General features: G+C 44.3%; 1 protein-coding gene across 1 annotated transcript in view; it reads left to right on the top strand.

The window, feature by feature from the left end:
- APMAP (adipocyte plasma membrane associated protein) overlaps positions 1–20,529 on the top strand; it is a 172,241-nt gene extending 151,712 nt beyond the window's left edge. The window contains exons 9-12 of the transcript XR_011995358.1: positions 2,825–2,883; positions 5,919–5,986; positions 6,936–7,087; positions 20,216–20,529. The gene's annotated coding sequence lies outside the window, so the exon portion shown is untranslated. The remainder of the gene's footprint in view (positions 1–2,824; positions 2,884–5,918; positions 5,987–6,935; positions 7,088–20,215) is intronic.
- The last annotated feature ends 336 nt before the right edge of the window (positions 20,530–20,865 follow it).

The raw sequence follows: 20,865 nt of genomic DNA, 5'->3' as shown, positions 1-20,865 counted from the left end.
GCTGAGCTCCAAGAGACTCTGAAATCAGGACGGTCTTATGATGGGGAGCAATTCTGACCGCTGCAAACCTCTCTCTGGATCAATACACATGCGCGCACACACACACACACACACATATACACATGCATGTGCATATATATGTGTTTGTTTATTTCTTTATTTGTTTCGAGACTTCTCTGAAAATACTAGAAAAAGGAGAGGGAAGAGGGAGGCAGAGGATTAGCATCAAGAGTATAACTAGTAGACACCATTCTTTGTGCATCTTTTTGCTGCAAGGAAATACATGACAGATCAAGAAGGCAGTAACTTACACTTCCTTCAACAACTTTTTAAAAAGATGCAAGTAACCCAGTGCATGTCCTGTAAAACTTATGGAATGTGAAGGCAAGCAAAACTATGGTTAATTAAATGCTTCATGTTTGTCATAGTTAGCATATTATATGAGATCAGTTAAATGTGGCACTCAGGTGAGCTGAGCTTTTATGGTCCATATATACCATTCCACGGTGCATTCTCCACATTCCATCAACATTCACAGTACATTTGCTTCATGTTTATAGGGCTTTTATTTGCAGGCAATGTGGCATAGCAGAGAGTGCACTAGGGTGAGAAGGAATGGAAGAGGGGGCAGCTTTGTAGTTCTGGCTCCCTGGTGGCTCTTGAGAAAGTCATGCCCTTGAGCCTTATCTTCAATGGAAACTAGAGTGGTTTTTGCCATTCCAGTCTTTGAAATAACTGTAGAGCTCCAGAGGCATTAACATTTTTGCTTTTTAAAATGAATTTTTGGTGCACCCTTGGTTTACAGTTATTATTGCTACATAACTGACCATCCCCACATAGCAGTGCCTATTTACTGCTGCTATTTGTCATTCAGTGGGTCAATAATTTGGAAAAGGCAGTGTACAGAGCTTCCACTGGAGAGTATTGGAGGGTTTTTTCACTCATGTGTTTGAGGCGTGCACCTGCATCCCCACGTGGCCTCTACATAACTGGGCTTCCTCACAGCCTGGCTGCCTCAGTGGAGGGGATGTCTTCCAGGCAGGTGTGTCCCAGACAGCAGGAGCAGGTGGCATCACCTTCTTCAGCCCAGCTCTGCCACACTGAATCATCCGATCCCCTCCCTTTCCTCTTCTCTTTTCCTCAAGGCCACGACCACATCTCACCCTCTATTAGTCTTCTTATCCTGGAGTTTCCTGGTTAGGAGAGTGGTCTTAGGAGCTGGATTGAAATATTCTTCCTTGTGCAATAAGAAAATTAGCTTCTACCCTTGAGGGTCAGAGAGTAAATTCATGCAAAGCACTTAGAGTGGAGTCTGGTACAAGGTACGTCCTCCATGAATGGCCACAACTCTTCTCCTGCAGTGTGGTACAGGTTCCACCAGGAACAGCTCTGTGTCTTAGTCACCTCTGCCTTGCATTTCCTACAGTTCTTGGTCAGCAGAACACAGTCGGCACAAACTCAGTCTGCTCATTGCGTAGCCTTGATGTTTGCAGGGCACAGCCCCCCATGACTCACATTCCCTCTACCTGGGGTCTTTGGCTGGGTCTGTGTCAGGGTCTGTCTTCTCAACTGACCCCACCATCTCAGAATGCCAGCTTTGACCGACCCCCATGGGAGCTGCCCTTGCTCTCATAGCTTCTGTTTCATTTTGTGTGTAGCACTTGGCAGTACTGAAAACATTTCATTCACTACTTGCTTCTCTTGGACTGTGATGTGAGCTCCATGAGCACCAGATTTCAGTGTCTTGTTTCCTGCTATGTCCTCCATGCCTAGAGCAGGGCCATGGAAGGGGGACGGAAGGGGAAAAAGATTGGCTTCATGATGATCTCACCAACATGTTGCAGAGGAAAGCTGCATCCTGCACTGGATTGGGATTTAGTTCCGTTTTAAGCACTTAAAAAAAAGCTCAATGATATTCATTTAGTCTTATTGTATTTATGTAAAATCCATTCATAATAAAAATAAAACTATATCTTCCCAACAGCAACTTAATTTTGAATGAAAATATTTGGGGGCTGTGTCCTAATGTGGACACTCACTTTGTAGCTGTCCCCATCTCTGGCTTTGCCCTGAGTCCACGGTTCTCTCTGCTGGAACTCACAGCTCCTGGCGGACTTACTTGGAGTCCACTAACTTCTCAGACCATTCCTGGGTCACCCTGACCCTCAGCCCTCAGTCTGAGGCTGGGATAGTCCATGCCAACTCCAGCGGAGAGGACAGGTTCCAATTTTGCTGCTCCACCCACTTCGATTCTCCAAAGAAAAGAGAGAAGACAAAATCCTCTTTATTTTGTGCAGATGTGTCTTTGAATATTTGTTGGTTTTTCTTCTTGCAACTTGAGTTGAGAGCGGACATCTAAGAAGTTTATACAGTTCTGGATAAATTACTAGAAACTGGATATTACTGTATTTATTTTATTTTAAACATAAAAAGTTAGATTTGCTATGCACCCCTCAGCATGAATGTTCTGGTTTTCTAGTTTTGTGTACACTCCAGGGTCTGGCTTTATTTGTTATTTTTTTTAAAGATTTTATTTATTTAGTCATAGACACAGAGAGACAGAGGCAGAGACACAGGCAGAGGGAGAAGCAGACTCCACACAGGGAGCCTGATGTGGGACTCGATCCCGGGTCTCCAGGATCACACCCCAGGCTGCAGGCGGTGCCAAACCGCTGCGCCACTGGGGCTGCCCCAGAGTCTGGCTTTAGAAGTTCCAGATGTCTGCTGGTGGGTGGGATTGCCTGTGTAATTCTCATTTCCCTGTGATTCTGTATCTCTCAGGTCTCTCTGTCTCTCACTTATGCACCCTCTCTGTCTCTTGCAGAGATAAACTTCAAGGAGCCAATGTCCTTCTGTGTGCCACCATGACATCTGAGCTTTGTGGTGAGTGTGATTATGACTTTAATGATCTTATCATGCACCCAGGGGCTGCCCTAATTCTTAATTGGAGAATGTGGGGTACACAGGATAAAGCCTGACTATGTGCATGCCTTGAATGCCTGAATGGGGGTTCTCAGGCTTGGATACTCCCTGGAGTCACTGGGACCTGCAGGGAGCACTGGGCCAGGTTCTCCCTCCCGTGGGGGACTTCACTGGCGTGGTGTACAGCCTAGACACTGGGGTTATGGATCTGCAGGGGTGCTGACTGGAGCCAGGTGTGGGGACCCTCAGGTTCTCTGGATTGTCAGTGGAGGCAGTGGCCCTTGGCCCTTGGTGGGCCCTAGGAAGGGTGTGGGGAGCAGTCAGCATGCTCTGTCACAGAGTTTGCTTCTCAGGGCTGCATGAGTAAATGATCAATAAGCTGCATTATTTATTGGAGAAAGATATCCACATGGAAAAGAATGGCTGAGGTTGGATGACTTTGTTGACATGTAATCGTGGATAGATTTGACTGGTTGGAGACATTATGGTGTCACTTTCCCAGTGATTTTTATTAGTTGTCCCCAGGTTCAAGTTTGGGACTTGGGTAAAGTTAGAACTGCTTCATCTGACAGCACCTGGCTGCCTGGCAAGGCTGGCTGAGCGCACAGGGAGATGAGTTAGGCAGGACCGGCTTGAACCCGGGCCAGGTGTGCTCACTTAATTCCAGGCTCACAGAGGGTAGATGGGGTAACAGGTGGAGGAGCTCTGAAATCCACCAGGCCTGTGTGGTACCTGGGATTCAGCTCCCTGAGGTATCAGGGACAGTGTGGTGGGCCAACCCACGGCCCAGGACCTCACTCCTGTGCTCTGCTGCCCTTAGCACTGTCTGCTTGGCTGAAGGATGAGCATGGAGGTCTCTGTTCCCACTCTCAGGGACAGTTCCCCATCCTTTGGCTCACTTCTGATGGATTCCTCACTGCTTCCTCCTAATGTCAGTGTCATCTACCCCAGTGCCCCACGCCCACCTGCCAGGGGAGGATGGGAAGAAGGATGAGGCCTGTGGGGGACATGTCCTCCTCTGAGCATGCTGCCCTGCTTTGCTCTTGGGGCTGGCTGTGCTGCTTCTCCATCCTGCTGCTCCTAATGTCCCCATCTGCGGGAGTGCTCTACATAATCCAGATGAATGTTCAGTTGGTCTTGACCTTGCATCCTGGCCCCTGTCTGGAGGGTGCTTCAGGGAAAGACAGCATCAATGACAGCCACTTCTAGAATCACCTTAGATGGAGAGGTGGAGATTGTTTTTCCTTAGAGGCACTGAGGAGTTTCCCACCACACATGTGGCCTTTCACCATGGAAACATGATGTGGTTGGACCCTGAGCAGCCCATCCAGGGCCAAGCCCTGTGGGATCTGTGGGGCCTCAGGACACTGGGAAAGCTGGCTGCCCTTGTCCCAGGGATAGTCTTCGATAAGCACAACTGCTTTTTCAGGGAGTCTGACAAGACAAAATTGCAGGCCTCTGCTCTCAGCCATTAGTGCTGAGAGCAGAGGTAGGCACTGGGACCTCTGATGGGGAAGGAAGCTCAGGCTCCTGTCAGGATGCAACCTGCTGGAAGGACCACCTTCCATGAACAGAGCAGGAGTATAGCTGTCAGGGCACAAGGGTGGCTGCAGCGTAAATATGCTGCCTTTCAGTGCTAGGGTTGGACACACGCAAAGGCAGAGGACAAAGAGGTAAAAACCTCAGGCTACAGCAAGACTCCATGACAAATACTGCATTTTTAAATCACCCATAAGTGAACTGAAGCTTCAAACCCACCAGTGGATTCTGGTTTATAAGAGGAGTTCTGATTCCCATCCCCTCCTCACGGCCTCTTCAGGGTCATCTCAAGGACTTGGGCAAAGCCAAGGCACAGAAGGGGCCTCTGCCTACAGGTGGCCTCCGCTCGGCCCTGCAGCCTCATGTTCCTCCGTGCTGTATTCTGAGGAGGCCGGAGCTCCACAGAATCTCCTCCCAGCACAGGCTACACAGGGGCTGCCTTCTCCTGGGGCAGGGGAGCCCAGGCCACTCTGCCTTGGGGTCCCAGCCTCTCCCCTCCTTCAGCGCCAGGGAATGGTCCATTTAGTCTGCAGGAAGCCCCTGTTCCTGTATCTCCTGAGCCTCCTAACTCTTCCTTATAAAATGGACTTGGGATTTTGGAAAACAAAAGCCAGGAGGTATCCACAGCCACGTCTACTTTCTGCCCTGCCACCAGCTTCCTCTATAGTACCACAAACACTACTTGCCATAGTAGAGGAAGGAGAAGGGAGAGAACCCAGAAGATTGCATCACAGTCCTTCAGCCACCACACGTGCAGGCCCTCTGCAAGGTAATTTGGGTTCTTCATCTATTGAGAAATGTCTGAAGAAGGTGACTTGGTCTGGGCAAGAGCTGAAGCAACTGTGGGCAGAGATGCAGTGGGGCTCTGGACCTTGGAAAGGCAAAACTTGGCCTGAGAGGTCAAGTCCAGCCAGACAATGGTTGGTCTCAGGGGATACTGCAGGGCCCAGGCTTCCACCTGTGAGTGCAAAGAACACAGAAGGCAAATCAGAGAGCATGGCCATGTTCAGGGATAGCTAATCTGGACTTGTTGAGGTGATGTTCTTTCCGTGTGTGAATGCTGGATTCTGATCCCACAGAAGGGAATGAGGAGTTTGGTCCTAAGAACAAGCTGGCCCCGTGCCACTTCCTCCTACCCCTCTCTTTGCTGAATGTGTACATTCTTTGCACTAAGGCTGAGGTCAAGGTTAAGAAGCACTTTCTACTTGCTGGTGGTCTTCTGATTCTCTAGGAACATTCTGGGACCCTTCAGGGCACTGCTGCTCCATCTCTTACTTTGTGATTGGGGGTCTTCTCCATACTAGTAAGCCCCCAAGGACAGGAACCACATCTGAGTCAACTTGATTCCCATACAGGGGAACAGTACATTTCCAGGCTCAGGTAAGGCTTGCTCCGGGGCATACGTGATGTGATGAGAACTCACTTTCTCTCTACTATATTTCCCTGTCAATTTTCAGGCAGCCTTTCCCCTCATGGTCCCAAGATGGTTTTCAACACCTCCTGGGGATACCACTCTTCATTTTGGGTAAGCAGAGAAACAGAAGTCTTATCTGAGCTCCCATGGAAGAAGGGGGAAAGTCTTATTCTCTCATAAGCCCTTCCTTTTCGTTGTCTGTCACTGGCTTATATATGTACACACTGAGTCCACCATGACAGTTAGGGTGAAGACAGTAGGATTGGTTCCCATCCCTGGAACTCATGGGTAGAGAGAGGGATCACTGGGAGGGCAGATTCCACAAAAGGGAATCTGGATGTTCTGGTGGGGGAAGGGGAACTAGAGGCTGGGAAGGGCCTGGCACAGAGCCTCTACGTGACACAGCTGTCTTTTAGTTAATGCCTGCAACTGCTCCAGAGGTAGATACTGTTGTACAGAACAGAAACTAAAGATGAAGGAGGTTAAGTATATAGGTTTATGTCTCTGCCTCAACCCCTTTAAAAGGATTTGAAGCATTATGAAGGGTTAATTAGGTTATTTATAGCCCATGACTTATAAATGGCAGGTCAGTCCTAATCATCTTTTTTTTTTTTTTTTTTTGAGAGAGATAGTGTGCATGAGCATGAGTGTGTGCAGTGGGTGCACAGGGAGAGGGAGAGAGAAAATCTCAAGCAGGCTCCCCACCCAGTTTGGAATGGGATATGGGGCTGGATCTCATGACCCTGAGATCGTGACCTGAGCTGAAATCAAGAGTCAGAGGCTTAACTGACTAAGCCACCCAGGTGCTCCTGTCCAAATCATCTTTCCCTCATTATACCAGCATTTTGTTTGAGGTTTTGTTTTTTAAAAATATTACTTGTTCAATTTATCAAAATGTGTTAATTCAACAAAATAGTATTGTAAATATGATTAAAGTAAAATTCTTTCTGGTATACAGTTCCAAGACTGATACACAGAGCCATGAAACCAGCTCACTGCAACTGAGCTACGGATCAGTTCCTTCTCTGCCAAATTTCTTTGTGCTATAATCTCTCCCCAGGCCTCACCTGGAAACCACTGATCTGTTCTTGGTCTTTATAATTTTTTGCCTTCCGAAGATACCTTTTTAAACAACAAGAAAATGCCGCAGATATAACATGGTAGTATTTTGAATTTCCAGAAAATAGTGATCAAAAACTACCCTGGATTCAGGTAAGCTTTAGAATGAGGTTACATTAATCAGTCACTACACTATCGACATCCTTTTGAAAAATGGCATTATTTGTGTGTGAGAGGCCTTGCTCTTTTGTTTATGGGTTATTCCTGGAACACTTATTGAACCATAATCTCCCTGAAATAATTTACAGCCTACATGCTGGCAACCACGGTGGTTCTGTCAAACTCAGGGAATCTCACAGGCTTTGAAGAAAGGAAGCACAGACCTAGGCTCTGCCTGCAACCCTGGTGAGCTGGTCCTACAAAGCTGGAGCAGACTTTACAGTCCGGCCTGTGCACTCAGTCCCAGTACAAACATCAAGGACTGAAGAGAGAGATTAAAAGGTCCTCACAAGTTTAATTTTTTTACTTTTCAGATCAAACATTCTTCCATTTTGTATGGGGAATATTAAAAACAAATGATATGTCAAATTGTTGAGAGAACCAACCTTAGTGGGTGTTCTTTGTGTTTATCTTAGTGTTAAAATGGATGAGAGTTTATAGAAAAGAATGTGCTCTGGATAAAGAACTCATATACTTGTCCAATGAAGGGATACTGGTGCTGTGAACACATCCTCCATGGCTATGGTGATGGATGTAGGGATATGGGCCAAGGTCCAGTTGGTACCGGGTGTCTGGCAGGATGGTAGTGGGCAGCCTTCTCTACACAATTTGGCTAGCATTTGTATTGCTGGATGCTCTGCTGGCTCAGCAAGGCAGAGAACATATTAAAAAAAAAAAGAAAAGAAAGTTTGCATTTCTAATATGTCATTAGATCCGACACAGCCTCTCTGAATATTTCTGCCTTCATCACAATTTCCTATTCATGGACTGTCACTCCTGCTCCTCTCATTCCTTGCCACTCAGAAGGAGAGGTTATTAAAAGCAGATTCATGGATTCTACTCTAGAGATTTTGAGTCAATCAAATAGCCTGGAATTTGCATTTTTAGTAAGCAACCAGGTAGTTCTGATACAGATGGGTCACACACTACACAGACCTCTGTTTAAACATTTTGGAGATGTTTCCAAATATCCATGAGTTGGTACATTTCTATGCTGTGTCCATCTGAAAGGAGCTGATCACTCAAAGAAAAAGATGCAAATCCAGTCTTATCACCATGTGGTTTGGACACACTGGGTTATAGGCATGTCCCAGTTTATGCAAAACCTAAACAGAAAAATCTGCCCAGCACAGGTAATTATTATTTGTTTATAAACTTTAACTATACTTGTCCTTGGGCCTTGCTAACTCCTGAGTCTTGATCTCTGCCCCAAGCAAAGGTCACTGTGAACAAAGGCAGGGAGTTTGGAGGGAGGGCAAAGGGTGGCAAAAGGCAGAAGGCTCACCCATGTTCCCCACTTATGTTCTGGGGTGTCTGGGACAGAAGTGATCTAGGGCCAGGCAGGCATAAAGACCCCAACTCCCATGTACCTGCTCCTCTTTTTTTTTTTTTTTTTTTTTTTTTGATGTTTCACCTTTTTATTTTATTTTATTATTATTTTTAAAAAATAAATTTATTTTTTATGGGTGTTCAATTTGCCAACATACAGAATAACACCCAGGGCTCATCCCGTCAAGTGCCCCCCTCAGTGCCCGTCACCCAGTCACCCCCACCCCCCACCCTCCTCCCCTTCCACCACCCCTAGATCGTTTCCCAGAGTTAGGAGTCTTTATGTTCTGTCTCCCTTTCTGACATTTCCCAAACATTTCTTCTCCCTTCCCTTCTATTCCCTTTCACTATTATTTATATTCCCCAAATGAATGAGAACAAATAATGTTTGTCCTTCTCCGATTGACTTACTTCACTCAGCATAATACCCTCCAGTTCCATCCACGTTGAAGCAAATGGTGGGTATTTGTCATTTCTAATGGCTGAGGAATATCCCATTGTATACAGAGACCACATCTTCTTTATCCATTCATCTTTCGATGGACACCGAGGCTCCTTCCACAGTTTGGCTACTGTGGCCATTGCTGCTAGAAACATCGGGGTGCAGGTGTCCCGGCGTTTCATTGCATCTGAATCTTTGGGGTAAATCCCCAACAGCGCAATTGCTGGGTCATAGGGCAGGTCTATTTTTAACTCTTTGAGGAACCTCCACCCAGTTTTCCAGAGTGGCTGCACCAGTTCACATTCCCACCAACAGTGCAAGAGGGTTCCCTTTTCTCCACATCCTCTCCAAAATTGTGGTTTCCTGCCTTGTTAATTTCCCCCATTCTCACTGGTGTGAGGTGGTATCTCATTGTGGTTTGGATTTTTATTTCCCTGATGGCAAGTGAGGCAGAGCATTTTCTCATGTGCGTGTTGGCCATGTCCATGTCTTCCTCTGTGAGATTTCTCTTCATGTCTTTTGCCCATTTCATGATTGGATTGTTTGTTTCTTTGCTGTTGAGTTTAATAAGTTCTTTATAGATCTTGGAAACTAGCTCTTCATCTGATACGTCATTTGCAAAAATCTTCTCCCATTCTGTAGGTTGTCTTTGAGTTTTGTTGACTGTATCCTTTGCTGTGCAAAAAGCTTCTTATCTTGATGAAGTCCCAATAGTTCATTTTTGCTTTTGTTTCTTTTGCCTTCATGGATGTATCTTGCAAGAAGTTACTGTGGCCAAGTTCAAAAAGGGTGTGTTCTCCTCTAGAACTTTGATGGAATCTTGTCTCACATTTAGATCTTTCATCCATTTTGAGTTTATCTTTGTGTATGGTGAAAGCGAGTGGTCTAGTATCATTCTTCTGCATGTGGATGTCCAATTTTCCCAGCACCATTTATTGACGAGACTGTCTTTCTTCCAGTGGATAGTCTTTCCTCCTTTATGGAATATTAGATGACCATACATTTCAGGGTCCACTTCTGGGTTCTCTATTCTGTTCCATTGATCTATGTGTCTGTTTTTGTGCCAGGACCACACTGTCTTGATGACCACAGCTTTGTAGTACAACCTGAAATCTGGCATTGTGATGCCCCCAGCTATGGTTTTCTTTTTTAAAATTCCCCTGGCTATTTGGAGTATTTTCTGATTCCACACAAATCTTAAAATAATTTGTTCTAACTCTCTGAAGAAAGTCCATGGTATTTTGATAGGGATTGCATTAAATGTGTAAATTGCCCTGGGTGACATTGACATTTTCACAATATTAATTCTGCCAATCCATGAGCATGGAATATTTTTCCATCTCTTTGTGTCTTCCTCAATTTCTTTCAGAAGTGTTCTATAGTTTTTAGGGTATAGATCCTTTACCTCTTTGGTTAGGTTTATTCCTAGGTACCTTATGCTTTTGGGTGCAATTGTAAATGAGATTGACTCCTTAATTTCTCTTTCTTCAGTCTCATTGTTAGTGTATAGAAATGCCATTGATTTCTGGGCATTGATTTTGTATCCTGCCACACTACCAAATTGCTGTATGAGTTCAAGCAATCTTGGGGTGGAGGCTTTTGGGTTTTCTATGTAGAGTATCATGTCATCAGCGAAGAGGGAGAGTTTGACTTCTTCTTTGCCAATTTGAATGCCTTTTATGTCTTTTTGTTGTCTGATTGCTGAGGCAAGGACTTCCAGTACTATGTTGAATAGCAGTGGTGAGAGTGGACATCCCTGTCTTCTTCCTGATCTTAGGGGGAAGGCTTCCAGTGTTTCCTCATTGAGAATGATATTTGCTGTGGGCTTTTTGTAGATGGCTTTTAAGATGTCGAGGAAAGTTCCCTCTATCCCTACACTCTGAAGAGTTTTGATCAGGAATGGATGCTGTGTTTTGTCAAATGCTTTCTCTGCATCTATTGACAGGATCATATAGTTCTTGGTTTTTCTCTTGCTGATATGATGAATCACATTGATGGTTTTACGAGTGTTGAACCAGCCTTGTGTCCCGGGGATAAATCCTACCTGGTCATGGTGAATAATCTTCTTAATGTACTGTTGGATCCTATTGGCTAGTATCTTGTTGAGAATTTTTGCATCCATGTTCATCAGGGATATTGGTCTGTAATTCTCCTTTTTGGTGGGGTCTTTGTCTAGTTTTGGAATTAAGGTGATGCTCCCCTCATAGAACGAATTTGGAAGTACTCCATCTCTATCTTTCCAAACAGCTTTAGTAGAATAGGTATGATTTCTTCTTTAAACGTTTGATAGAATTCCCCTGGGAAGCCATCTGGCCCTGGACTCTTGTGTCTTGGGAGGTTTTTGATGACTGCTTCAATTTCCTCCCTGGTTATTGGCCTGTTCAGGTTTTCTATTTATTCCTGTTCCAGTTTTGGTAGTTTGTGGCTTTCCAGGAATGCGTCCATTTCTTCTAGATTGCCTCATTTATTGGCGTACAGCTGCTCATAATACGTTTTTAAAATCGTTTGTATTTCCTTGGTGTTGGTAGTGATCTCTCCTTTCTCATTCATGATTTTATTAATTTGAGTCTTCTCTCTCTTCTTTTTAATAAGGCTGGCTAATGGTTTATCTATCTTATTAATTATTTCAATGAACCAACTCCTGGTTCTGTTGATCTGTTCCACAGTTCTTCTCGTCTCGATTTCGTTGAGTTCTGCTCGAATCTTTATTAACTCTCTTCTTCTGCTGGGTGTAGGATCTATCTGCTGTTTTTTCTCCAGCTCCTTTATGTGTAAGGTTAGCTTTTGTATTTGAGTTCTTTCCAGTTTTTGAATGGATGCTTGTATTGCGATGTATTTCCCCCTCAGGACTGCTTTTGCTGCATCCCAAAGATTTTGAACAGTTGTATCTTCATTCTCTTTAGTTTCCATGAATCTATTTAATTCTTCCTTAATTTCCTGGTTGACCCTTTCATCTTTTAGCAGGATGGTCCTTAACCTCCACGTGTTTGAAGTCCTTCCAAACTTCTTGTTGTCATTTACTTCTAATTTCAAGGCATTATGGTCTGAGAATATGCAGGGGACGATCCCAATCTTTTGGTATCGGTTCAGACCTGATTTGTGACCCAGTATGCGGTCTATTCTGGAGAAAGTTCCATGTGCACTTTAGAAGAATGTGTATTCAGTTGAGTTTGGATGTAAAGTTCTGTAGATATCTGTGAAATCCATCTGGTCGATGTATCATTTAAAGCTCTCGTTTCTTTGGAGATGTTGTGCTTAGAAGACCTATCGAGTATAGAAAGAGCTACATTGAAGTCACCAAGTATAAGTGTATTATTATCTAAGTATTTCTTCACTTTGGTTATTAATTGATTTAAATATTTGGGAGCTCCCACATTCGGGGCATATATATTGAGGATTGTTAACTCCTCTTGTTGGATAGATCCTTTAAGTATGACATAGTGTCCCTCTTCATCTCTCACTACACTCTTCAGGGTAAATTTTAGTTTATCTGAGGATGGCTACCCCTGCTTTCTTTTGAGGACCATTTGAATGGTAAATGGTTCTCCAACCTTTTATTTTCAGGCTGTAGGTGTCCTTCTGTCTAAAATGAGTCTCTTGTAGACAGCAAATAGATGGGTCCTGCTTTTTTATCCAGTCTGAAACCCTGCGCCTTTTGATGGGGTCATTAAGCCCGTTCACGTTCAGAGTTACTATTGACAGATATGAGTTTAGTGTCAACATGATATCTATTCAGTACCTGTTTTTGTGGATTGTTCCACTGAACTTCTTCTTAAAGGGACATTTTAAGAGTCCCCCTTAAAAAGTCTTGCAGAGCTGGCTTGGAGGTCACATATTCTTTCAGTTCCTGCCTGTCTTGGAAGCTCTTTATCTCTCCTTCCATTTTGAATGAGAGCCTTGCTGGATAAAGTATTCTTGGTTGCATGTTCTTCTCATTTAGGACCCTGAATATATCCTGCCAGCCCTTTCTGGCCTGCCAGGTCTCTGTGGAGAGGTCTGCTGTTACCCTGATACTCCTCCCCATAAAGGTCAGGGATTTCTTGTCTCTTGCTGCTTTAAGGATCTTCTCTTTATCTTTGGAATTTGCAAGCTTAACTATTAGATGTTGAGGTGTTGAACGGTCTTTATTGATTTTAGGGGGGACTCTCTATTTCCTGGATCTGAATGCCTGTTTCCCTTTCCAGATTAGGAAAGTTTTCAGCTATGATTTGTTCAATATATATTCTGGCCCCCTGGCCCTTTCGGTGCCCTCAGGAACCCCAATTAAACGTAGGTTTTTCTTCCTCAGTTTGTCGTTTATTTCCCTTAATCTGTCTTCATGGTCTTTTAATTGTTTGTCTCTTTTTTCCTCAGTTTCCCTCTTTGCCATCAACTTGTCTTCTATGTCACTCACTCGTTCTTCCACCTCGTTAACCCTCGTCATTAGGACTTCTAGTTTGGATTGCATCTCATTCAATTGATTTTTAATTTCTGCCTGATTAGATCTAAATTCTGCAGTCATGAAGTCTGTTGAGTCCTTTATGCTTTTTTCTAGAGCAACCAGTAGCTGTATAATAGTGCTTCTGAATTGGCTTTCTGACATTGAATTGTAATCCAGATTTTGTAACTCTGTGGGAGAGAGGACTGTTTCTGATTCTTTCTTTTGAGGTGAGGTTTTCCTTCTAGTCATTTTGCTGAGTGCAGAGTGGCCAAAAACAAGTTGTATTGGGAAAACGAGAAAAAGAGAGGAGAGAAAGGAGAGAAAAGAGAAAAAGAAAAAAGAAAAAAGGACGAAAAAAAGAGAAGAAAAGAGAAAGAAAAAGAAAGAAAGGGAAAAAAGGGTGGGGGGAGCAAAGAGAAGTGAAAAAGAAAAAAAAGAAAAAAAAAACCATGGGGGAGTATCCTCTGATTCTGTATACTGTAAGTGTCCCTTGACTTCCCCTGGAACTGGTCCGTCTCGCTGGTCTTCTGGGGGAGGGGCCTGCTGTGCTGATTCTCAGGTGTTAGCACTTGGGGAAGCTGCTCTGCCCCTGCCTGGTGCAGGGCTCAGTGGGGGTGTTTACCCCGTGAGGCCCCAGGAGGAACAACCCCAGTGGCGGGGCCAGCTGTGCAGCCCTGGAGTCTGCTCCCGCAGTAGCTCCAGGGTCTCTGTCTGCAGGGCCTGGGGGCTCCGGGGTGGGGCCGCTGATCTGCTCAGCTCTGGGCAGGAGCGTCCTCGCTGTCCTGGGCCCTCCCGGCCTCTGCCTGTCCCTGGGGAGGCCGGATCCTGGGCTGTGTCCCAGCGCCCTGTGCTCCGGGGCCTGCGCTGTTGGATTCGCGCTCCCGCCCCGCAGCCCCCTCCGCGGAGCCGCCGCCCGAGCCCCTCCGAGCTGCTCTGGGTCCCGCCGTGCGCGCTGCAGCCCTTAGGGAGCTCGGCGCACTCTCCCGGGGCGCAGGTGCCTGTTAGTGTCCCCGGGAGCCCGAGGGCATCCCCACCCTCCTGGGTCCTGATCCAACTCCCTGCGGGCCCCTTTCCTCCGGGATGGTTGGTGCAGCTCCTGCTCCTCCAGGACGGGGCTCTCCTGTCCTGGGGACACTCGCCCCGGCCTCAGCCCCGCTCCTCGCGGGGCCCCTCCCACTTGGAGGCCTTTTGTTTCTTTATTTCTTTTTCCCCGTCTTCCTACCTTGATAGAAGCGCGAACTCTTCTCACTGTAGCGTTCCAGCTGGTCTCTCTTTAAATCTCAGGCCGAATTCGTAGATTTTCAGGATGATTTGAAGGTTATCTAGGTAATTTGGTGGGGACAGGTGACTTGGGGACCCTACTCTCCGCCATCATGCCCCTCCTCTCCGTACCTGCTCCTCTTGCTCTTCCAGCATGTTCCCCACGGTCCAGGGCTTTGCACACTTCGGTTGAGTGGGGCTGATCCCTGGCCCCCTGCTGTGACTCAGCCTGCCAATCAGATGCTCCCCCCCCCCCCAGCAACAGGGATTGAGTCAGCATTGAGCCAGCAGGAAGTTGCTAGACTCTTGCTGGAATTGAGGGGAAGAGGCACCTCTTTTCCCTGGTGCTGTTTCCTGGGCCGTGTTTCCTTGCACCTGGGAGCCCACCTAGATTTGGCCTCTGCAAAGCCTCACAGCTCAGAGATGCAGAAAGGAAACAGGTTCCCAAATCCAAGAGAGATCTCTCATGGCCTGTATTTCCCATGCATTTCCTCCTCTCTTTAGGTGGGTGTAGACCCAGTAAGCATGCTCAGTGTGCTGATGGATGCTTAATGCATGCTTTGAGTGATGCCTGGTTCTTCATGGCTCCATCGGTAATACCTCATTGTCCTGGGATACACAGGGGCACTCACATTCCCACTGGGGAAAGTCAGATTTCTCTCTGTGGCTGTATTTACACCATCAACAACAAAATACTTTAATTTTGAAAGAATCTCAAAGTTAAACAAAAATTACAAGAATAGTAGAAAGACCTTCCCTCCCAAATTGTTTAAGATTCAATTGCCTGTATAATGAACCATTATACCCATAGAGCTTAGTGTGTAATTCTGCACACTAATTTTTCAGAATTCCTACAAATAAGGACGTTCTCCTCTGTAACCACAAAGCAACTATCATAGAAATCAGGGAATTATCACAGACACATTAATTAATAACTTCTAGTCCTCAGGCCCCATTTACATTTTCTCAGTAATGTCCTTTAGAGCAAAAGGATCCGGTTCAGAATCAACATGTTGCAGTTAGTTATCATGTGTCCTTCAGTGTGGAGTAGTTCCTCAGTCTGCTGACACTCATGACCTCAACACTTCTGAAGTTTGCAGATTAGGAATATTTCTGTCTGATGTTGCTTCCTACCAGGGCCATCTTGGCAGGAATATCACAGAGGTGAGGCTGTGTTCACTTGTGGTATCCTTGAGAGTGACGCCATGGGCTACACATTCATCATGTTCATCCTGGCCCTGCAGGACCAGCAGAGGGCTTCCAGGCTGAGGGCCATTTACGTGGAAGGTTATAGGTGCCCATCATGCAGGAGCAGGGAGGTGGAGACTTCCAGCATGACCGATGAGATTTGCTTCTGGGGACTCGGGTTCTGGGAACAGGGCAAGGATGAGGGGTCCTCATCCCCAGAGGCAGATGAGTCACAATACTTGCTCCAGACTTCCAGTTATGGCTGTGTGAGTTTGGGCCCACGTTTCCCTATGCTAGTCTCCATTCCTTTGCTGTAAAATGAAGATGACCCAGTCCATCCTCCCCACTTTGCAGGCTGGTGTGTGAGTTACACATATGAGCAGGAGGGTTGAATATCAGAAATTCTTGGGCAAACATATTGCTTGGCGCTCCTTACTTGGGGTTTGGCTGGAGTTTTGTTGTCACTTCACCCTGTTGTCTCACATTTCTGCCAACTTTGGTTCCCTTCCTCAGATGACAGCCCTTCTGGGAGAAGAACAAAGTTAAAGGCCAGACACTACTCACCTTCAAGACTTACTATAGATTAATCAAGGTGTGTGGTATTAGTGAGAAATCAAGGTGTGTGGTATTAGTGAGAAAATAAACAGAGATCAATGGAATAGAATAGAGCACCCAGAAACAGACCCACATATTTAACTGATCTTTCACAATGTAATTTAAAAAATACAATGGTGCAAAGATAGTGTATTTGACAAATGGTGCTGGAACAAATGGAAACAAACAAAAAAACAACAGTAAAAAAAGAATTTAGATACTGACCTTACATCCTTCTGAAAATTAACTCAAAGGATCTCTGACCTAAATGTAAAGTGTGAAACTATAACACTCTGAAAATAACACAGGAGAAAATCTAGATGACCTTGGATTTGATGATGATTTTTTTAAAAGATTTTATTTATTTATTTATTCATGGGGGACATAGAGAGAGAGGCAGAGACACAGGCAGAAGAAGAAGCAGGCTCTATGCAGGAAGCCTGATGTGGGACTCGATCCCAGGACTGGGGTCATGCCCTGAGCCAAAGGCAGACGCTCAACCACTGAGCCACCCAGGCTTCCCAATGATGATGTTTAACATACAACACCAAAGGCATGATCAATGAAAGGAACTTGATAAACTGGACTTCATTAAAATTAAAGATTTCCGTTCTGTGAGAGATGCTGTCAAGAGAATGAGAAGATGAGCCACAGACTGGCAGAAAATATTTACAAAAGACATAACTGATCAAGACATGTTGTCCAAAATATACAAAGACCTCTTAAAACTCAACAGTAGAAAAGCAAAAAATCCAGTTAAAAAATGAACCAGACCTTAACATACACCTCACTGAACAAGATAGACACAGCAAATAGCATATGAGATGATGCTCCACATCATATGTCAGTAGGGGAATGCAAGTTAAAGTAATGGTACCATGACACACATTTAGAATGGCCCAAACCCAAAACATCAACAACACCAAATTCTGGTGATTATATGCAGCAACAAGAACTCTCATATACTGCTGGTGGGAATACAAAATAACAGCTACTTTGGAAGACAGCTTAGTAGATTCTTATGAAACTAAATAACACTTGGTGTATGATCCAGTAATCATGCCACTTGGTATCTACCCAAAAGGAGGTGAAAACTTATGTCTACAGAAAAGCCTGCCCACAAATGTTTATAGCAGCTTTCTTCTTAATTGCCAAAACTTGGAAGCAACTGAGGTGTCCTTCCGAAAGTGAAAGGATAAATAAGCTGTGGTCCCTCCACACAATGGAATACTGTTAGATGCTAAAAAGATATGATCTGTGAAGCCACAAAAAGACCTGGAGGAAACTTAAATGTGTATTACAAGTGCAAAAAGCCAGTCTGAAAATGTGGCATACTTAATGATTCCCACTATGCAACATTTCAGAAAGGGCAAAACTGTGGAGACAGTAAAATGACCAGTGGTTGCCAGGGCTAGGGAGAAGAATGGAATGTATAGGCAGAGCAGGGGAATCTTAGGACAGTTAAACTACTCTGTGTGATACAATAATGATTGGTACATGTCATTATACATTTGTCCAAACCCATAGAGTGTATATCACCAAGAGTGAACCCTAATGTACACTATGAGCTTTGGGTGATAATGATGTTGCAATGTAAGTTCATCAGTTGTAACAATGAACCATTCTTCTGGGTAATGTTGATGATGGGGGAATCTATATATTTGTGGGGATGGGGAGATTTGGGAAAAAATGTCTGTACCTTCTACTCAATTTTGCTGTGAACCTAAAACTGCTCTGAAAAAATTTTTTTTGAAGATGAAGTAAAGCCTTTCTGCATTCCATGTTAAAACATCTTCAAGTCCTAGGGAGCCCTTGTGACACTGTGACATACTTTGCTACACCATCTTTTCGTACCATGCTCCTACCTCCTTTGTGCTTGACCAAACAGTGGCCTTCCACTGAGGACTTGGTTTCCTTTCCCACTGTTGGTCGGAGATGGGCGTAACTTTTGAACTTTCTATGGAAATGAAGTTCACAAGACCTCCTTGATACTAGTTACTGACATCGTCTTTCCTTTCCCTTTTTTTTTTTTTTTAAACTGGGATTTCCTCCCAGTTACACCATGACAAAACTTCCTAGGAGCTCCTTTTAAACTGAATGCCTCTCAGGCTTTTTCATTTGGACACCTGGTGGGGTGCAGCAGCATTATAGATTTGGATTTCCTGAAGCCTAGGACTTCTGACAGCCTGTGCTTGCAGGTGTGCTGCTGGGTTGGCCATTCAAGTGGGGTGGCAATAGGTCTGCAGCTCTCCCTCCTGCCTGCATCATAAGCTCACTGAATCACAGTGTACCATGAATGGAGATGTTGGTTCCTTCAGTGTGCACACCAGGGACACATAAGTAAAAGACATCATTAGTGAGAAGAGAGAAGGCTCATATTTACACCCATTTCTTTAGATTGGGTACCAAGCATAACAGAGAATAACAATGCTCAAAAGAAAAAGAAAATCGACATCTGAAAGGCTTGAGAATCGAAGGTATAATTAGCATTATGTTCATTTGTTTTGCTTTTTAATGTAATTTAATTTTTAAGTATTTTTTAAAAAAAGGTTTATTTATTTATTTGAGGGGGCAGGGACAGAGGGAGAGGGAGAGAGACTCCCTGCTGAGTGTGTGCCCTACACAGGGCTTGATCCCGTGACCCTGAGATCATAACCTGAGCCGAAATCAAGAGTAGGACACTTAACTGACTGAACCACCCAGGTGCCCCACATTTTTAAGTATTATTAATTTTAATTTTTTTCTAGCTTTATTGATATAATTGACATGTAACATTGTGTAAGCCCAAGGAGTACAATGTATTGATTTGATGTTCTTATATATGACAAAATGATTACTACCATAGCATTAGCTAAAATCTCTATCCTGTTACGTGATTAGCATTTCCTTTTTTATGATGAGAACATTTAAGATCTATTCTCTTAGCTACATTCAAGTACATAATCCAGTATTATTACCTATAGTTGCCATGCTGTACATTATATCCTCAGAACTTATTTGCATTTTAACTGGAAGTTTATACCCTTCAACCAACATCTCCCTATTTTCCTCAACCCCCAGCCCCAAGTAACCACCATCTACTCTGTTTCTACAAGTTCAGCTTTTTCAGATTCCATGTATAGGTGATTTAATGCAGTATTTATCTTTCTCTCTCTGACTTACCTCACTTAGCATAATGCCCTCAAGGTATCATGTAAATGGCAGGATTTTCTTTTTTCTTCTTTTTTGCATCATTATCCACTCATCCACTCACTGATGGCCAACTAAGTTGTTTCTATGTCTTGGCTGTTGTAAATCACTCCAATGAACTGGAGGTACAGATATCTCTTTGGGGTCTTGATTTCAGTTTCTTTGGATATATACCCAGAAGTAGAATTGCTGGATCATATGGTAGTTCTATTTTTAATTTTTCGAGAACCCACCATACTGTTTTCATAGTACCTGCATCAAAGCACATTCCTATCAGTAGTGCACAGGGTTCCCTTTTCTTCACAATTTCACTAGCACTTGGTTATCTCTGGTCTTTTTGATAATAGTTTATTTTGTTTTTTATTTATTTTTTATCTTTTTATATTTTTAAAAGATTTATTTATTCATGAGAGAGAGAGAGAGAGGCAGAGACATAGGTAGAGGGAGAAGCAGGTGCTCCTCGCAGGGAGCCCAATGTGGTTCTCGATCCCGGATTCCAGGATCATGCCCAGAGCTGAAGGCAGACATTCAACTACTGAGCCACCCAGGAGTCCCACTTATTTTGTTTAAAAAAAAAAAAACTTAGCAAATGCTTTTTTTGGAATCTCAGAAGTGGTAAATATGTTCTCCTCTTTCTTAGGTTCCACGGCCTCCCTTTGGAAAGCTCAAATACTTCACTGGTTGGTTTTGTTGGGAGTCATGTCTTTTCTTCCTTGCTGAGCAAACCCACTTTTGAGCCATGAAGCTAAGTGCCTGGCCCCAAAGGGTGACCATGGCTGGTCTGAGCCTTCAGGGAAGTCCACACCATCTTCCTGAATCCTCACTTTACCAACCTCCTCAAAGCCAGGGGAGATCCATTTCTGGTTAATAAGTCTTAAGATATTCATCAGTTGGTACTGATGGCTGCTGGAAAATGTTTTTGCTTTCTAATAAAAAGGTAAGAGAAGACTGAGAGAAGGAATCTTGCTGCCCTGTGTAGCCCATGTGGTCAAAACAGCACATGAGGAGTGGGAAAAAAATAGACATCCTTGTGTAGCTGAACCAACACCAGCAACTGTCCATGTCCAGATGTCTTGTTATATGACAATACAATTCCTATTTTTAATCTATTAGACTAGTTTTCAGGTGCTGACTGACAAAGCATTCCTGCCTGACACCAGGTCCACCCTATTTAGTTAGCCTATAGCAGAGAGTGGGAGTGTTATTTCTGGACGTGTGAATCCAGTAACACCCCAGGGTGCATTTAGCATCATCCCCATGGAAATGCATCAGTGACACCGTCATGCATTT

Source organism: Vulpes vulpes, chromosome 11 (genome assembly GCF_048418805.1).
Source record: "Vulpes vulpes isolate BD-2025 chromosome 11, VulVul3, whole genome shotgun sequence".
NCBI lineage: Eukaryota > Metazoa > Chordata > Mammalia > Carnivora > Canidae > Vulpes > Vulpes vulpes.
Note: the sequence above shows the minus strand (reverse complement) of the source record. Positions and strands in the feature narration are given on the sequence as shown.